This window comes from Pinus tabuliformis, chromosome 5_1 (genome assembly GCF_031772625.1).
Source record: "Pinus tabuliformis cultivar Carrire ecotype Pingquan chromosome 5_1, CPIR1, whole genome shotgun sequence".
NCBI lineage: Eukaryota > Viridiplantae > Streptophyta > Pinopsida > Pinales > Pinaceae > Pinus > Pinus tabuliformis.
Genome location: NC_142305.1, coordinates 481618113 through 481636311, shown reverse-complemented (window position 1 = coordinate 481636311; position 18199 = coordinate 481618113). Strand labels below are relative to the sequence as shown.

The 18199-nt window shown below is 37.6% G+C and overlaps 1 pseudogene; it reads right to left on the bottom strand.

Annotated features, from left to right (window-relative positions):
• The window catches only part of LOC149165606 (alpha-amylase 1-like), a 180569-nt pseudogene extending 177630 nt beyond the window's left edge, over nt 1-2939 (bottom strand).
• Between the last annotated feature and the right edge of the window lie 15260 nt (nt 2940-18199).

Sequence of the window (18199 nt, the reverse complement as noted above, 5' to 3'; positions counted from 1 at the left end):
TTAGAGCCCAACCCTAGAAGCCAAGGCTCCTCCTTATTGTACATGTATTCTAGCATAGATTCATGGTTTAACTGTTCATTTGCTTAAGTAGCTGCATTTCCATTACAACGGTGTAGAGTAGATTGATTCTGTTTTAGTTTTCTTCCATTTGTGCCTTCTTTCAATTAGCATCTTAGAAAGGAGAAAACTATCACCATAAGGTTGTCAGTAGGTGTCTCGGCCTCACCTCCTCCCTCTGGGACCATGAATTGAGGAAGAGACCCTTCAGCAACCCAAAAAACATAGATTTCTAGTTCTTGCATGAGGTTTGGAGTTTGTTGTCTTGATTCAGTACTTGGTTCATTTCATTGTCGTATTTTTCCATCAATCTCTTTCTGTAATAAGATCTCACTCATATTCTCATTTCCTTCAACACTTTCTTCATGTATAATATGGGCAACTAATTCATACTTTTTGTATCTTGTTGCATAGTTCTTGGAAGACACACACATTTTAAGTATTGTAGGTACTTCAAGAGGAGGTCTAGACTTCATAACCAGCATCCATCTTTCACCTCATCCACCTCAACCATCTCATGGTCCACCCTCACCCTCACTAGTTTTTTTTTGTCCTTTTTCATTGAAATTCCCATAGACACATTGAAATTCTTAAGCGGAAGCTAATAAATCACATCTTAATCAGATTATACCCATGTATTTCCTTACCATCCAATCCATGACAAACTTGACCAATCGCCATCAACCGCATGTCACATAGCTAATGTATTTGTTTCAAAATTTAACTTTAGGCGTTCCAAATCTCCACTGGTGATCTGTCTCGCTTGATCCAACGACTATCGTGTCACCCGCTCACAAATTAGATGGGTCGATCTCCACCATCGATCTATCTTTCTTGATCCAATAGCTATCGCACAATCTCGTGTGAATTCTTGCACTACCAATATATGATCGAGAGTGCGCGAGAAAAGTGGTTTTCCCGTGATATGTGTCACCCACTTAGGCCAATTGTGTGAAATTTAGGAATACAGCTTACAGTTCTTAGGGCGCGTGAGATACTGCTTACCACCTACAAAGACCGCTCCATCATTCTGCACATTTTCCACCCTTCTATCGACACGTGACTTGATGCGATCCATCCATGTATTAACTTAATCTACTATGATAAGATCTTTGTCGCTCATCTTCTGTTAAACCTGTTTGTTGATCCAACTGATCCAATGGTTCCTGTGCACTACTACTTCATTACTCCTTCCTTTCAATGATTTCGATATTCGATTTATCTTCCGCTTGACTCCTTCCCGAACTTTGTTCTGTGTATTATATAAACGCTGCCACTCCTGAGCTTTGATTTGGTTACTCAATCATACTCCAACACTGTCCGATCATCACAATACTCCTCTAAGCACTATCCTCTCTCTTAGATTCTTTTTTAATTCCCTGCACACTTATGTTTTTCAGAATTACTCTAATCCACACACAGTTCATAATTCAATTACTCAATACACACCACACAAACTAAAAAATTGCACTTTTGTATTAATAAATAAATATTTACACAATGAGTTCGTTATCGGCATAATCTTCTATATCAGTGGTCTTTCCTTTCACAAAAGGCCTCCTAGGACCCTTCCGCACCATCCAAACACTCCATACACCTTCTATCCATCCTCAACCACCTTCCATTCACCTGTCACATCCACAAGAACAATTAAATTGCATGCTTGATTTTACCAAAAAAACCAAAAAAGTGAAAACAGATTTAGTTTAGTTTCCTTGCTTACACATTAGTATGGTTTGATGCTCTTTACTTCTATAACTTAGATAGCAGCATTAGGTTAGTGTTGATTTAGCAATTCTTCTTAGCATAGCTGTTTAAATGGTTAATTAGGATATGGTGTGATTTAGCATTACATGTTGTTTTCTTCATTACTGCATTAGAGTAGCTCTCTTAGAATAGATTTTCTCTTCTTCCATCAAAGAATCAAGCTTCTTCTAACTCTATAGAAGTCTAGCTTGTAACCCATGGGGTCTCTCGCCAGATGAACAGTGACAACAGGTAGGACCTTCACTTTTACTTGCGCATATAGCACTGTCACCTCCAAGCTTGTATAAACCCTGGGTTGATAAGTAAAGTTGGTAGCCCATGAGTTGCAACATCCTTGCTGCAATACTGGTGCTCATCAGTGTGGTGATTCTCAATGAAGGTGGCACTTTTTGGGGCAACAGGTTGATCATGCCAGTGGGTTTGCCGACGAAATATTTTAGAAACGAGAGGTCATTAGAATTGAGTGTGTCCTGTAGGATCCCTTTAGTAGGGAAATAGAAGGCGGAGGCTTGGTCACCCGTCGAGTGCATCCATTCCACTACTTTTTGGCGATCAGTGTCCCACATCTCCCCAACTGCGAAATTAGGGGTCATGTTTTGTATATAGCTGCTTAGTAGATTTCTGACATAGCCATTGACAAATTCGAACCTCCACCTATCAAACCCCACCTTGGACTTGATCCAGTTCATACACTCTGATAAGTCTTGTTTTATCTTGGGAATGGTGTGGTCCATGTCTGATGCTCCTGCAAAGTCCTTGACGGGCCTAGCTAGAGCCACACACATATGGTTGGCAATTCACAGTGACTGCCCAACACCCCATTCCATACTCTCGTCCCCCTTCCAACCCTCGAACATGCACCAGTACTTGTTATCATCCTGCTTCGTCCCACACCGATGGTTTATCACGATGTTGCCCATAGTCCTAATTCCCTTTTGGTGGAATGCATTTACCACATCCTTTAGCTGTTTCTCGCTCCCATACTTGGATGAGTCTAAATCATAGATCTTCCCTAGAAAATAACCTAATTCACAACAAAACATAAACAAATTTCGATTGGAATTTGTAACTTTTATCATATTTCCATCAAAACTCTCATCTACATATGTTTCCATTATGTTTTATGGGCTCTTCGAGTCTCTAAATGGACACATAATTTATGCTTCCATTCATAATTTCAAGAAGTTGTAAGTTCCTAATGTCGCCTTCCCCTCGGTATGCTAGGGCCAGGTCCAGCTTCGACCTTCATTCACTGTAGGGGGCCTCACCGCTGGACTCTTCGACAGTCAACCCTCAGGTAGGCATGCTCCCCTCTTTGGTGCTTTCTCAGTCTGTGTTTTCTAATGATGAATTAGATTTTTGTTGCTCGTGGCCTCAGGTGGACAAAGGTTCTGTTGGCGCTGTCTCCAAAGTTGTTATTACATATTCGTGTATGGTTTTAGTTGGATCGTTTAACCATAGAACCCAATGTAGGGGTTGTAATAATAGTAATAAGAATCTTGATAATATTAATATGATTTGTTTTAATAATAATATGATTAGTTTTAATAATATTATTATTATTATTATTATTATTATTATTATTATTATTTGAATAATAGGATTATTGGGGTTAATAATGAAAATCAAGTTATTAATAAGTATAATAGAATTAAGAGGTATAATAAATATACTAAGAACATTAAAAATGATGGTTCTCTTTTTAATATTAATAATAGTAATAATAGCAGCAACAATAATAATAAGTTTGTCAATTGTTGGACTTTAGGTTTGTTTAATAATGTTTATTCTAATTCTTTTTCCCCCTCTAATAGGGTTTTCAATCTCTCAAGCTTTTTTTTTACCCTCCGTTCTTTCGTCTATTATCTAATTATCTGAGTGTGCCATTTGTGAGGGATTGTGGGTACAGTTGGAGGTGAATTTGGTTGTGGATAGAATCGATCCTATGTCACGTAAGTACAAGCTCGATATAGTTGTCGATTCTTCCAGATTAAAAAAAATAACTATAATAATAATAGTCTTATTTTTTAAATTTTATTGAATTAAATATTATCAAAATTATATGTTATTAAAAGCACATGATTTTATTAGAGGTAGTTTAGGTGATGGCAATAAGGGAAACTATTTTTCTTGTAAGAATTTTCTAAATTGTGTATCTACTCAAACACTCTTATAGAAAAAAAATGTCTTAACCCCACCCAGAATGCCTAGAAGGAAACTCTCAAGCAAGCTAGCCAATGTCATATTGGTGGCCTTATCTCACTCTTTAGACTACACTAAAGGATATCCTTGTCAAGGGGGGAATCCTTAAAGATTGAGCTAAGCTAGGTCATTGAGTAATGAAGGGAAGTTCCTTAACGAAGACTAGTCATTTGACACTACTCACTCTCAAAAGGGCCATGGATAAGTATGAGAATAGTAAAAAAACCATGAATTATGAACAAAATTTGAATGATTTTAGTTTGACAACTGTTCTTATTCATGCAACAAAATTATACTTGAAAAATGAAAGATAAAACTTGCTCAATTAACCATATAACATGAGATGCTAGTGAAGCATACATACAATGGCACAATAAAAATAGAAAAGGAATCATAAATTGTGTCCATACAAGTAAGGTATTTGATCATTCATTCATAATATTCATGAGCGTTGGAGATGTTGGGTGTGGAGCCCAATTACCTTCTTTATTTAGAGGTATCACCACATTGGACCCCAGTTTGTAATGTGGTGGCAATGCCGCCCGTAAAAAGCACACTGCAAGGGGGCTCCAGGTAGGGTAGCTATGACCTTTGGGAGCCCACCCCCCTAGCAGGGGATCGAGAGTAGCGCCCTCGAAGCTAAAAATAGATGTAAAATTTCCCTGTAAAATGTTGTAATTTCATAGTCAATCTGGGTCGTTCATTAGGCAGAGATTTGACGATAGAAGTTATGTTTAATTTAGGATTTTTTCCTTAGAAGGCAACCCCTCGCTATATATGAGGGATTTGTATTGCATTTATGTAGATCTGTATTCTGAGCGAGGAAGAGAGAGTAGATTGAGAGAGAAGAGGGAATTACAGCGGATCTGATGTAGGTTGTATCTCTTCATTTGCTACATAATATAAAAGGAAGGATTGGCTATTTCTCCATGGATGTAGCCCAAATTGGGTGAACCATGTATATCTATGTCTCTCTTGTTTTATGCATGTTTTTTGTTTACGTTTCTGCAATATTTTATGTGTTCCATTGCTATGTAATATAAAAGTTGCTAACAACTAGTATAAAATCTGAAGGTCCATTTTGCTGATAAACTCGCATGAGAGAATGGTTCCTAGTTCGAGTGGGATCAATGGCGGAAGATGGTAGGTTTAGGGTCGAAAAATTTAATGGCCAAAACTACCAACTATGGAAAATGTAGAAGGAATATTATCTGTATTAGAAAGATATGTACCTACCATTGAGTGGAAAGACAACGAAGTCGACGAGTATGACAGACACAAATGGGATATTCTTGACAGAAAAGCACTTGGAACAGTACGTCTATTCCTAGCAGTGTCGGTAGCCTTTAATATTTCAAACGAAATGACAACAGAGGGTTTAATGTTGGCGTTGGCCAAACTATATGAAAAACTGTGGCCTCAAATAAGGTATTTCTTATGAAGCATTTATTTAATATGAAGATGTCATAAGGTGGATCTTCTGATCATTTAAATGAATTTAATACAGTTACTAGTTAGTTAAGTTCTCTAGGGGTAACTTTTGATGATGAAGTTAGGGCTCTATTATTTCTGTGCTCATTTCCAGAAAGTTGGAATGGTTTATTTATGGCCATTAGTAACTATGTCTCTAGATCTAGTACTTTAAAGTTTGATGATGTTATCAGTCAAATCCTTAGCGAGGAAATGCAACGGAAAAGCTCCAGTGAGACATCAGGTAATGCTTTGATTACAGAGACTAGGGGAAGAAAAATGGAAAGAAGAAAGAGCCCAGGATACCGTAGTAAGTCAAGGAAAGGTAGATCCAAGTCCAGATCGAGGATAATGTGCTGGAAATGTGGGAAGAGAGGATACTGAAGAAAGAATACAATTCTCAGAAGGGAAAAGAAGGAGACACGCGGCAAGAAAAAAATCATGAAGCTAATGTGACAGGTGATGTGTTGCAAGATGATTTGATTCTTTCATTAGAAAATATTATTGATTCTTGGGTGGTGGATTCAGGGGCCTCATTCCATACCACGCCTGATAGCAAACATTTTCATGATTATGTTCAAGGAGATTTTGTATAGGTTCGATTGGGTGATGATAAACCCTGTAAAATCATTGAAATGGGTGCAATTTTCATAAAACAACAGAATGGAAATCAATGGCTATTGAATGAGGTAAGGCATGTTCCAGATCTGAAGAAAAATCTGATTTCAATAGGGCAGTTGGGAGCTGAAGGTTGTGTAACAAATTTTACAGATAAAACCTGGAAGGTCGGTAAAGGATCCCTGGTAATAGCAAAAGGAGAAAAGGTTGGTACATTGTATTTATGAAATGGTATTTCTAATTTTGTTAATGCTTTAACCTCTACAGGAGAAGATACGACATTGTGGCATCATAGGCTTGGGCACATGAGTGAGAAGGGGATGTAGATTCTTCACTCAAGAAATTTTTTGCCAAGTTTGAAGCATGTTGATTTAAAATTCTGTGAGAATTGTGTTTATGGAAAATAGAATAGAGTCAGATTCCTCAGAGTTGGGAAAGAAAATAAGAGCAAAAAATTAGAGTTTGTGCATATATATGTATGGGGACCTTCTCAGTATCATCTCTCGGTGGCTCTCGTTATTATGTTACTTTTATTGATGATGCAACCATAAAAACCTGGATTTATTGTATTCGAAATTAATCTGATGTATTTGATATTTTCAAGAAATGGAAAGCTTTGGCTGAAAATGAGACAGGAAAAAGGTTGAAGTATCTCAGATTAGACAATAGAGGTGAATATTGGATCAAAGAGTTTGATAGGTACTGTTCAGAGAATGGAATTCACAGAGAGAATATAGTTCTAAGAACACCACAAGAAAATGGTGTGTCAGAGAGGATGAATAGGACAATCATGGAGCATGCAAGGTGCATGAGATTGCATGCAGGATTGCCTTTACAATTTTGGGCAAATGTTATAGATACTGTTGTTTATCTAATGAATAGAGGACGTTCAAGTTCCTTGGATGGTGGTATTCTAGAAGAGGCATGGACAGGTAAAAAAGTAAACTACTCATTTTTAAAGACTCTTGGTTGTGAAGCCTTTGTCCACATTAATAAATAAAATAGAACAAAGCGTGAGGCAAAATCAAAGAAATCTAACTTTATTGGATATGTTGTTAATGATTTTGGTTATCTCTTTTATGATTATGAAAAACACAAAATCATTAGTAGTAGAGATGTCATATTCAATGAAAAGATTTTGTATAAGGATCAGATGCAGGAAAAAAACAGGAAAAAGAAAACAAATAATACACAGTTCTTGATGAGATAAAAGAAAAAAAAAGGAAGGTGCCTAAAAATCATAATGATCAACAACCAGAAAAACAACAGCAACAAGCACCTCAAATGCCTGAAAGTGGTGTTAGAAGATCTACCAAGATAAGTAGACCCCCTGAATGATACTCTCCTTCATTATATTATGTATTGTTGACTGATTCTGGTGAACCAAAATGTTATGAAGAAGCAGTGCAGGTAGAAACTAGGAAGAAGTGGGAGCAAGCCATGAAAGAAGAGATGGACTCCTTAGCACATAACCAGACTTGGGACTTAGTCAAGTTGCTTGCAGGTAAAAGAACATTGCAGAATAAATGGGTTTACAGTTTGAAGGAAGAATATGGAGGTAAAGAAAGGTATAAAGCTAGACTTGTGGTGAAGGGGTTTGCACAGAAAATGGCATAGACTTTGATGAGATATTTTCTCCTGTTTTTAAAATGACTTCAATCAAAACTATTTTAAGTCTAGTAGTAGCTGAAGATTTGCATCTTGAGCAGTTAGATGTAAAGGCAGACTTTCTCCATGGGGATTTGGAGGAAGAGATATATATGTAGCAACCACAAGGATATGAGGTAAAAGGAAAGGAGAAACTAGAGTGCAGGTTGAAGAAGAGCTTGTATGGATTAGAACAGGCTCCAAGATAGTGGTATCTAAAATTTGACATGTTTATGTCTGAACAAGGTTATACTAGATGTCACTCTGATCATTATGTTTATCACAAAAGGTAAAATGATGGCAACTATATTATATTGTTATTGTATGTAGATGACATGCTTGTTGCAGGTTCTAACATGCAAGAAATATATGTGCTCAAAATAAAATTGGCAAACTCATTTGCAATGAAGGATTTGGGTGCTGCAAAACAAATCCTTGTTATGAGAATAACTAGAGACATGAAGAATCACAAATTAACATTGTCTCAGAGTGAGTACATACAAAAGGTGTTGAAAAGGTTTAATATGCAGAATGAAAAACTAGTTAGTATACCTTTGGCTAGCCATTTCAAACTAAGTAAGGAAATGTGTCCCAAGACTCAAGAAGAAATGGATTATACATCTAAAGTTCCATATGCATCAGCCATTGGAAGCTTAATGTATGCAATGGTCTGCAAAAGGCCTGATATTGCACATGCAGTGGGAGTTGTAAGAAGGTACATGAACAATCTAGGAAAAGAACATTGGATGGTAGTGAAGTGGATTCTCAAGTATTTCAGAGGTACCACAAATCAAGCATTATGCTCTGGTAGTTCAAATTTTTCTCTACAGGGGTATGTTTATGTAGATATGGCGAGTGATAGAGATAACAAGAGGAGCACCATAGGGTATGTGTTTACTGTAGGTGGTGTTGTAGCATTTTTTGGTTTTGGTAAGTTAGAAACAATTAGTCAAAAAATGAAAATATACTTCAAAAGATGTTAAGCTAGGATATGGACAAAAGAATATTGAATAAAAAATGTTAGGAAATATTTTGATAAATAGGTCCATATCAAATAAAATGTTAGAATAGATGCCCTAAAAAATGAAGGCAAACATAAAATGTTAGGTTAGAAAGGAAAGCCAAAATAATAAACTCTGAAAGTGTTGCAAGTTTAAATGCCACTATTTTAGTCTAGTTTACTTCTGCAAATAAAACTTGTGTGCAGTTTGTTTAAAATGCTACACTTGTTTATACAATCCAGTTATACAGTTTAATCATGATTAGATTTGTATTAATTTTTTGTTAATAGGTAGCAAATAAAATTGGCCCAATAGTTTAAACTGAGCCAATGGAGGAAATAAGGGATAGAGGTAGATTAGGCATAAAAAGGAAATGTTGAGTTGCTAGCTTAAATGCACTCTCAAAAATAAGTGCAAATGTTAGGAGTAAAAGGGGTAGGTAGACATGTAAAATGTAATTGGAGCATCAAATGTTTTTAGCCTAAGCTATAACATTGGAAAAACATACATTCGATGATGGGTTTTAATTTGCAATTTTGTTTCATAAATATTTCCATTCATCCATTTATCACCATAACCTGCAGCTATCACATCTGCCCTCAAAATCATGACCCCACCATCACTTCTGCTAATGTGTTAAATTCCCCCCACCTCACCTTTCATCTCGCATGCACCCAATATTTTATGGCCCACGTCCCTCCTCAGCCCTCATTCATCATTCGAACTTTATCGGTGGGGGGCTTCGAAATGGGCAGTTTCCAATACTGCCGACATAAACAACCTTTTCCGTTTTTTAGTTTTTCATGACTTAAAATCCTGAAACTACTTACCGCCTCACCTTACCCTCGAACGCGGTATATCAAGTGATTGTTTACCGCTGCTCCACATCACACTCCACGCCACACTCCACATCATGCCTACCATCCAATCAATTACTACCTATCCATTATCCATTCAATGTCGCTCCCACGAATTTATGATTCAAAGACCTGTTAATTAATCTCGTTGGGTTATTAATGCAAAATTCAAACATTCATTGCCACCCATGCTCCAATTTTTCCATTATAACCCCTATTAATTCATGAAAATGGTTGCACAATTCATTTTTGTAACCAAAGCTTATCATTGGAGGTTTCTTCGCCACAGCTCGACCATTGTTTGACATTAAGCAATTATTTTTCCTGTTCAGGAAACTAACATTCAGGCCCACTTTCTCATTTTACAGTTATACTATATTGATTGTAATCACTCTGTTTCGGGCCTATTTCTCTCATCTTCAGTATGCAATTTGTTTGACAAAATTCCTCCCATGGGAAGAGAACTTGCAAAAGTCCCAAATCCTCTAATTTATCCACAGGTCCACTTCCATCATACCCCATTAGTTGACATAGATTGTAAAATCATTGAGACTTCTTCTCAATTTGATATATATGAAATCTATTGTTGGATGGAAGATTAGCTAATTGACCAGACAAATGAGATAGGGCTCTAGGACTCCCAACTCCCTCATTATATTTTTCCTCAGATACATAGAGCACCTGAATTTGTGAGGAAATGCCATGAATCTTATGATTCGAGTCAGAAAGCAATTATTCCACCCACAGGAGAAATCCTTTGCTTAATCAATTCTGATTCCATTGAAAAAATGTTGCAGGCTCCTGCTACTACACCAACCCATCCTTTTTCCCATGAAAACCTAATAGAAACCTATCAAAACCTAGACTTTATTAAAATATCCCAGACCCTTGAACTCTTTCTATCTATTGATAGTCCTCTACCTAAAAGAAATCCTCCTTATGATTCATCCATTTTCCCTGATAGAACTAAGAAAATCACCTCTATTTTGTCCTATTTGCTTGGTTACGACTCTGATAAAAATGTTAATGAAGCCATTCTTGGTTTCTTATCAATCTTTTCTGTTGATTCTAAACCCACTGTCATTTATGATTTCAGTCAATTCCTAGCTGAAGAAATACATGAGCAATTTGTCAAGTTCAATACTGAAGAAGTATTCAAGTATGCTTCAGTACTTGTTTACCTTTTTATATATTTTCAAGGAGACAAAATCCCATTTTCTTTACAGAAGCTAGAAGAGGAAGGAAATAAAAAATCGCTAATATTCTAGACTTCAATGGGGATGAAGGAGAAAGAAGAATTTACATATAAATAGTTTATACAACTGTTTATTCATCCAACTATCAATCTTATGAGTAGCACTCTAGTACCAAGGATCAGTGAGGAGATTATCAAAATATTACAGTTGGTTGATCAAGCTGCAACAGGTGATTGGTATTATATCCAAAACTATACAGAGATCAGGGTTTATGGTTGTGAGCTTCCACCCTACAAATTACCCAAGTACCCGCCTATCAAAATCTTTGCACTGGAATATATAAGGCAAAGGTTAAATGCAGATGAAGTGCACTTTGTGGCTGCACAGAAGAAATCACAATTCAAGATGAAAGCCCAAGTTGGTCCATTCATCTGTAATACCAGGGCAGCAAGAGAGGAAGCAAAAAAATTACTAAAGGATATGAAGTTTGGTCCGATCTTCACTTGGTCTTATGACCCAATGGGAATAGTTTCCAAGTTCGGGATGGAGAACAAATTTACAACATATCATCACATAGCCAGGCCTGAGATAGAACAATATAAAAATCAGTTGGAATGGGTAGAGAACACCCTCCAAGAGGCTGAAGAGCAGACAATTTCTACATCAAACATGCGAACTCCACTTGCACAAGAAAAGATAGCCAAGAGAGGGAGGGAAGAATAGTCATACCCCGCAACTGAAGCATCAAGCCAGGGTTTTAGGTTTGTGCATAGAAAGAAGAGACATAGAATCTCTATGATTGTATGTGCAACACATGAGTCTATGAAAACCACATTTGATGGACATGGAGAGACTATGCTCCATACACAGTTGAGTGCATAGTCTACATAGTCCCCAACTCATTCCACTACTTCTCAGGAACAACAGATAACCCAGACCAGTGGAAGCACTCCAAAGGACAAGGAGGAAGACATCTTTCATGTTTTCAGTGAGATCAAAAAGAAGAATGAAGAGTTGAATTTGAACACCTACACACAGTTCTGGAAACATTCCTCTAGTTCTCAGGCCAGACTTCTTTCAGTAATTGACTCTGAGAAGGTTAAAATGCAGTTGGCTTATATGCGTACTCAGGTTCCATAGCCTAGGACTGCTGCTCAATATCAAAAGCAAACCTCTTTTGAGTTCAATGTGAAGGATGTGCATCCAATTGATAAAATTGAGATGCATAAACAAACTAGGCAGATGATTTCTTCAACTTTGACAAACACTGCCATGAGTTTGTCAAAAATGCAAGTTACCTTGGCCAACACTTAGTCATAGCTTAAGTTCGAGAAAGTCTCCTCATTGGCAAAGGATACCAAGATTCAATCCTTGGAGAATCTAGTGCTGAAAATGGGATATGACCCCTCAAACATAAACGTTGTAGAAGAGTTTATTAAGAAAAAGAATGTTGAATTTGTAGCATTAAAGAAGAAGCTAAAATTTCTAGCTTCGAAGGACCCAATGGTCAAAGAAATTGAGGAGACAGAAACTTAGAAGTTTGATATGATGAAACTCATCATAGAAAAAAATCTATAGATCAAACAAATGGAGGAGCAGATGGAGAAACTGGTCAAGGAAAAAGAGGAAGCTATCAACAAGGCTAAAACTCCAATGGATATAGTCCCCCTTACAGTAATTCCCACCACCAAAGTTTCCAATTCAGCTACAACATCAACTACAGGTGCAGTAGAAGGAGCTGAACAGCTTGCTGAAGTTGTTCAGAACCTGTCTATCCAAACAGCAGAAATTAATAAACTGAAGGATGAACTCAAGGAGTTAAGGCTTATGAGGTCAATAACAGACAGTTCACATGCAACTGAGTTGAACAGAGTCAAAGGTCAGATTGAAGTACTATAAAGGGAACTCAATGAATCTTTCATTGGAAACAAATTGGGTTTAGAAAAGGAAATTCTGTGGGAAGAAATTATAGAATCAATCAAGGATATTTGGCCCTATATCAAGATAATGTTTGATCAGAAAGATCTCTTAGAGAAAGCCCAGGAAGCAGTTGAAACCATTACCAAATAGCTTGAGGATATGCCAGAAATTACCTCTGATATAACCAGGTTCCTAAATTCCAAAGATATCTATGAGCTTGAGGAATTAGGCGTAAGTGACAGAACAACAACTATATTGGAGGTAAAGAAGATCATCACCAAGAAAAACCTCATCCTTCAGCTACAGGAAAAGTGCAGCAATGTCAATACCATAGTTTAGAGGCTTTTCAGCGGGATAGAACCCTTGACCAACAAGGGTTTACCCTCTATGCTTGTGATCAATGACAAATTGATGCCAATTGAGGATTATGTTCAAAATCTGACAGAGGTGGGAAACATGCAGCTTTAGTTTCAAACATCAGAGATTCAACAACACCAACACTTATAGTAAATACGCTCAAGGATACTTTCTTTATTTTGAATGAAATCAGACACATTTTTAGTAAAACCCACTTTTACTAAATATATAGAGATGGATGAAATCTATAGAAGAGTAATTAAGATATATATCCCAGAAAATAAATGATGGGAAGAGTTGACAGATTTACTTAACTGAAGGGTGATCTAACAACATTCAGTTTTTGGAGGAACAGTCAGCTAGCTTCAACAGTTTTCAATTTTTCCAGTGACAATCATCAACACCTCAGCACCAAAATAGTGCCAAATCAACTAGCAGTTTTTGTATTTGATTTTGTAATAATCTATTTTTGTAAAAACATTTCAGGATATTTTCTTAGTTCACTGTTGTATAAATAACTCTCTTTACGAGATATTAAGGGTTTCAACCTCGAAGAAGCATTTTGAATCCTTAAATGTACTTCAATTTTCTGGATTATTAATATAAAAGCAAAGGATTATGAATTATGATTTACACAATTTTGTGTTTCCTGTAAGTCTTTCCAGTATTATTTATTATGTTTTTCTTCAAATTATTATGTCTTACAGAGATAACTAGGTAGGAATAATTGGGTTTCAATATATTCCTATAATCTTTGGAAGTGATAATCTGTAAAGAGAATGAATTAATGAACTGTTTATTTAATTAATTCCCTCTAAATCAATAAATCATCAACATCTTTTGTAAGCTTAAGCATATTCTATTAAAGCTTCTAAACATAGATTAAATGTTTTCATACTTATGATTATTTAATTTTCAATCTAAAGACTGCGATAATCATATCATTTCTCTGTTTCTTCTAACCACCATATTATAATCTAAAATCATTGTGTGAATTTTAATAGCAACCCTCTGTTTAGATATTAATATTATTCAAAAGGTTAAGTCTCACTGTTTTAAATCTGTCTCCTACATTGGTCCTCCAAATTAAAAAAAAAAACCCCAAAACAATTATCTTAGATGCCTTGGCATGATAACTAACCATTATCATCTCAGAGATACAACATGTTAACACCCAGGTTGTTCCCTTTGACTCTAAGGGAATACGGCCGGGGTAACCACTAACCAATCTTTGGACCACAGTTTCTAGCCAAACTGTAATCAGAGAGGGCTCTCTCTTTATGATTTGTCTCTGTTTTGGAATAATTTTAGGCTAGCTATGAGTTCAGGTTTGTTTAAGGTCTTTGTTGGATGATAATTTTAGTCAAGATACTTATGCAATTTCCAGGGTGTTCTAGTCCATTGGGCAATGGAGTCAGTGGTCCTTTAGTTCTTTGATATGCTGCTTTGATACAGTGGTAATGCTGCAGAGCCAGTTTAGTGTTTGAGAAATAATGATGTGATACTGTAATTAGATGTGATGTGTTTCAGGTAAGGAAAGGCAATTAAGAATCTTTCGCTTAAATGATCATGGAGAAAACAGTGAGAATGTTAATCTAGAAGCAGTAAAGAATTTCTAAATAACATTCATATTTATGGAATCGGCGAAACATGAGCAATTAAGAATTCATGTTCATGGCTAATTCTGAAGAAAACATATACAACAGTAAAGATTGAGCACTAGGTGTCATCAAAACATGTCCAGTACTATTCTTTTACTATACTGCTAGTTCAGTAAAACATGAGTGTGTATTGATAAACATAAGAAGACAAAACAGAGTTTGAGAAAGACTTATTATTCCATCAGACAACAAAGGAATTCTGCACCAGTACGCATGGCATCAATATGACATCAGATGTTTCAGGAAATCACTGAGCTCTTCCAGCCCTTTGTATTTAGATAATTCTGAAAGTGTCAGATACATTTGTCTCATAGAGAAAATTACCAACCCCTTATGAGTTACTCAGGGGAGTTTATATACAAAATTTACATCAAAAATATCAACGAATGAGTTAATATCTCATTTATGATATGCTAATCTCCGGAATGCAGTAGCTAAAGGAGTGAATGCTGCAGTAATTCCTTAATGCTTCAGCTGTCAAAATAGTCAGAAGATATTTGGACTTTATGGCTGTTAGATTCGGTTGGAGATGCGCTGTTCAAAACTTGGCTAGTTGTCATTGTCTATGTGATGAGTCACTTTTTAGCTGCTTTTAAATGCTAACCCTTTCTGTTGTTTGTCTTCTAGTGACCTGGAGTTGGCATTGGCCGAATGACTGAAGCTACCATGGCAAAATCTGGAGCATTGCCTGCCACCAATCTTCCTTAGGCATTTGATGTCTCCGAATTTTTATTAAGGTCTCATCGGCCTCTGTATACCGCCAAAAGTTAGGAGGAGTTTCAAACAGATGGTTTGCCTCATTTTCAATGAAGAATAGGCCTTCAAGTTTAGTGTACAAGCTTTGTCCTGTTGGAGGCCCTGTTTGCTAGGGAGTACTGCCAGATGCAGTGATTTGATTTTCAATATAAGTAGCCATCCTGTTGGTAAATTGGTCTCTGGTGATCAATCTTCCTGTGTTGCTTAGTAGGCTGGGCAGTCCCTTTGCTTGCATCATCCCCATTTTGAGTTTATACTCCTCCACCTCAGCTTGTATTTCATAGCATTTTCTCTCCACAATTTGCACATAATTTCTGAGAGTTAGCACCTTTTTAGCTGTGAGGATGGCCTCTGTTCTGTTGTTGATGCCAATGGCTGCCAGCTCCTCTTTGTCTTGCCCGTTCAAAAAATCTATCAGTCTGTTTGCCTGCTCAGGTCTGTTTCCCAGCACTGTTTTGGCCCTCTGGATTTCTGTATGTCCTTGGCCAATCAAATCCATTTGCTCATGGATTGTTTTGATGGATTTCCATTGTTTGGTGATAGTTTGGCCAATCTTACCCCTTAAATTCTTTTTATGTCGGCCATGGCACTTTCCAGATTTATCTCCTTCTCCAGGGCCTTTATTTTGTCCTTTAGGGCCTTTATTTCTCTGCCCTGTTCTGCTACAGTTACCTTTGATTTGTCATACTTGGCATCCAGTTCTGCCAATTTTTCCTTGGCCTTCTTTATCTCATTTGCCTGGAGCTCCATTTCCTTGATGGCATTAGTTAATTCTTCTATGCTTGCACTGGCATCTGGGGCCGTTGTTGTTCCTGCTGCTTCTGATGTGGGGGCCACTGCTGCCCCTGTAGTTGTTGTTGTTGTTGAAGTTGTTGAAGGAGCTTGGGATGTGGATTCTCCCTGTTTATCTTGTAGTTCTCCTTCTAGCTCTTTCTCCAGATTGAGGACCTTCTGATTCAACTGCATGATGAGGTCCAGTTGTTCATCAACCTGCTTTTCCTTTTGTAGCTCTGTTGTCTGAGGGTGTTCTGTGGGCAGCAGTCTTAACCTCTTCTTTAGTGCATTGAGGTCATCCTCCTTTTTCTTCATAAGGGCCCTTACACCCTTTGGATCCTTAGGATCATGTCCTAGGTCTATGATAATGTCCTCCAAAGATTTTATTCTGTTATCTTTGGCCAGGGAGGACATTCTCTCAAAATCCAACAGAGTGTTGGTATTTTTGAGTGACTCCTTCAGTTCATGGGCCATGGTTGCCTTCTCCACCAAGGTCGCATAGACCATTTCTCCAGTCTGTTTGTGGAGTTCAATTTGGTCCATGGGGTGGATGTCCTTTGCCCTTACCTCCACCCTTGTCTTCACAAAATCTGCAGCTGAACTCGGCTGCGGTACTGTAGGCCTGAAATGACTTAATATCATTTTTTCTTCTTTAATGTCATATACAGACATTAATCTTTCTTGCTGGGCTGGTGTAGCATTCATAAATTGTTTGTACACCTCCACTCTTAGCAAATCATTCTCTGCCTTGATTTTCTTAAAAGAAGCCTTAGTGCTTTTAGGCTTCTTGCTTTGCTGAGAAGAGGATGACACCTCCAAACCAAGTTGCAAGCCTTGCTCCTGTTGGAATGAGCTGGTACCTATGTGCTGGCTTGCTTCCCTGTCTTTCCTTGAACTGTCAAGGAATTCCTCAGTGATGTCTTCAACTTCTGGGGAGTCAGCCCTTTGCCTTTTGGTCTCCGGCTGATGGGAGGATCCACTAATAGGAGTGGACTCTTCTCTGTCTCTTTTAGTACCCCTCTCCTCATGTGCTGGGGTTTGCAAAATTGGTGCTATTAGTGGCTCAGTTTGTGGAGGAGGAGTTTTCTCTTGCTGCTATTCTGTTTGCTCTGCAGCTCATTTTGCTGTTCAGTTTGTTGCTCAGTTGAAGGGGCAGCCTTCTCTTTCACTGCTTCCTCTTCAGCACCCATTATTCCTTTTCCTTTGTCTAAGCCTGGTGCTGCTGTAGAAGATGCTTGTGTGGCTGGTGCAGTGCTTGTGGTCGAGGTCCCTTCTCCTGCTGAATGAGGCCGTTTGAAGGGTACCTGCTGCACAGAGTCTAGGTCAAGAGTCTTTTCTAATTCCTTGACATTCTTTATCATCATTTCTTCTTCAGTTAATTTGTCAAATATAGAATCCTGTAGCCATTCCTGCTGGTTGGCATATTTTTCAATATGGGGATAACTGCAATGCTTAATGCCTACTAGCCTGTACTTGACTCTCCTAGTAGAAATGAAGCCTTCAGGGTCATAATGGACCCACCGAAAACTATATGACAGCTGGTATTTGTCTTTGAGGATCTGGTCAGCCTGTTCCCAACCTTCCTTTTTATTCATGATGAAAGGGCCCAGCTGATGTTTGAACTTGAGGTGGGCTTTCTTTTTGGAGCTGTGGAAGTGGGTAAGGTCAGACTGAATCAGCTGCCTATAATACTCAAGGGCGAATATCCTCATAGGCACATATTTTGGGAGCCTGAATGGACAAAGCTCACAGCCATACACTCTGATGACTGTATGATCCTCATATAGATGCCAATCACCTATTTTGGACTTCTTGGAAAGCTGCAAAGCTTTCTGTATTTCAGTTGATATTCTGGGAGGAGGAGCCCTCATCAACAAGCAGGAGACAGGGTATACAAACCGGTCAATAAACTCACA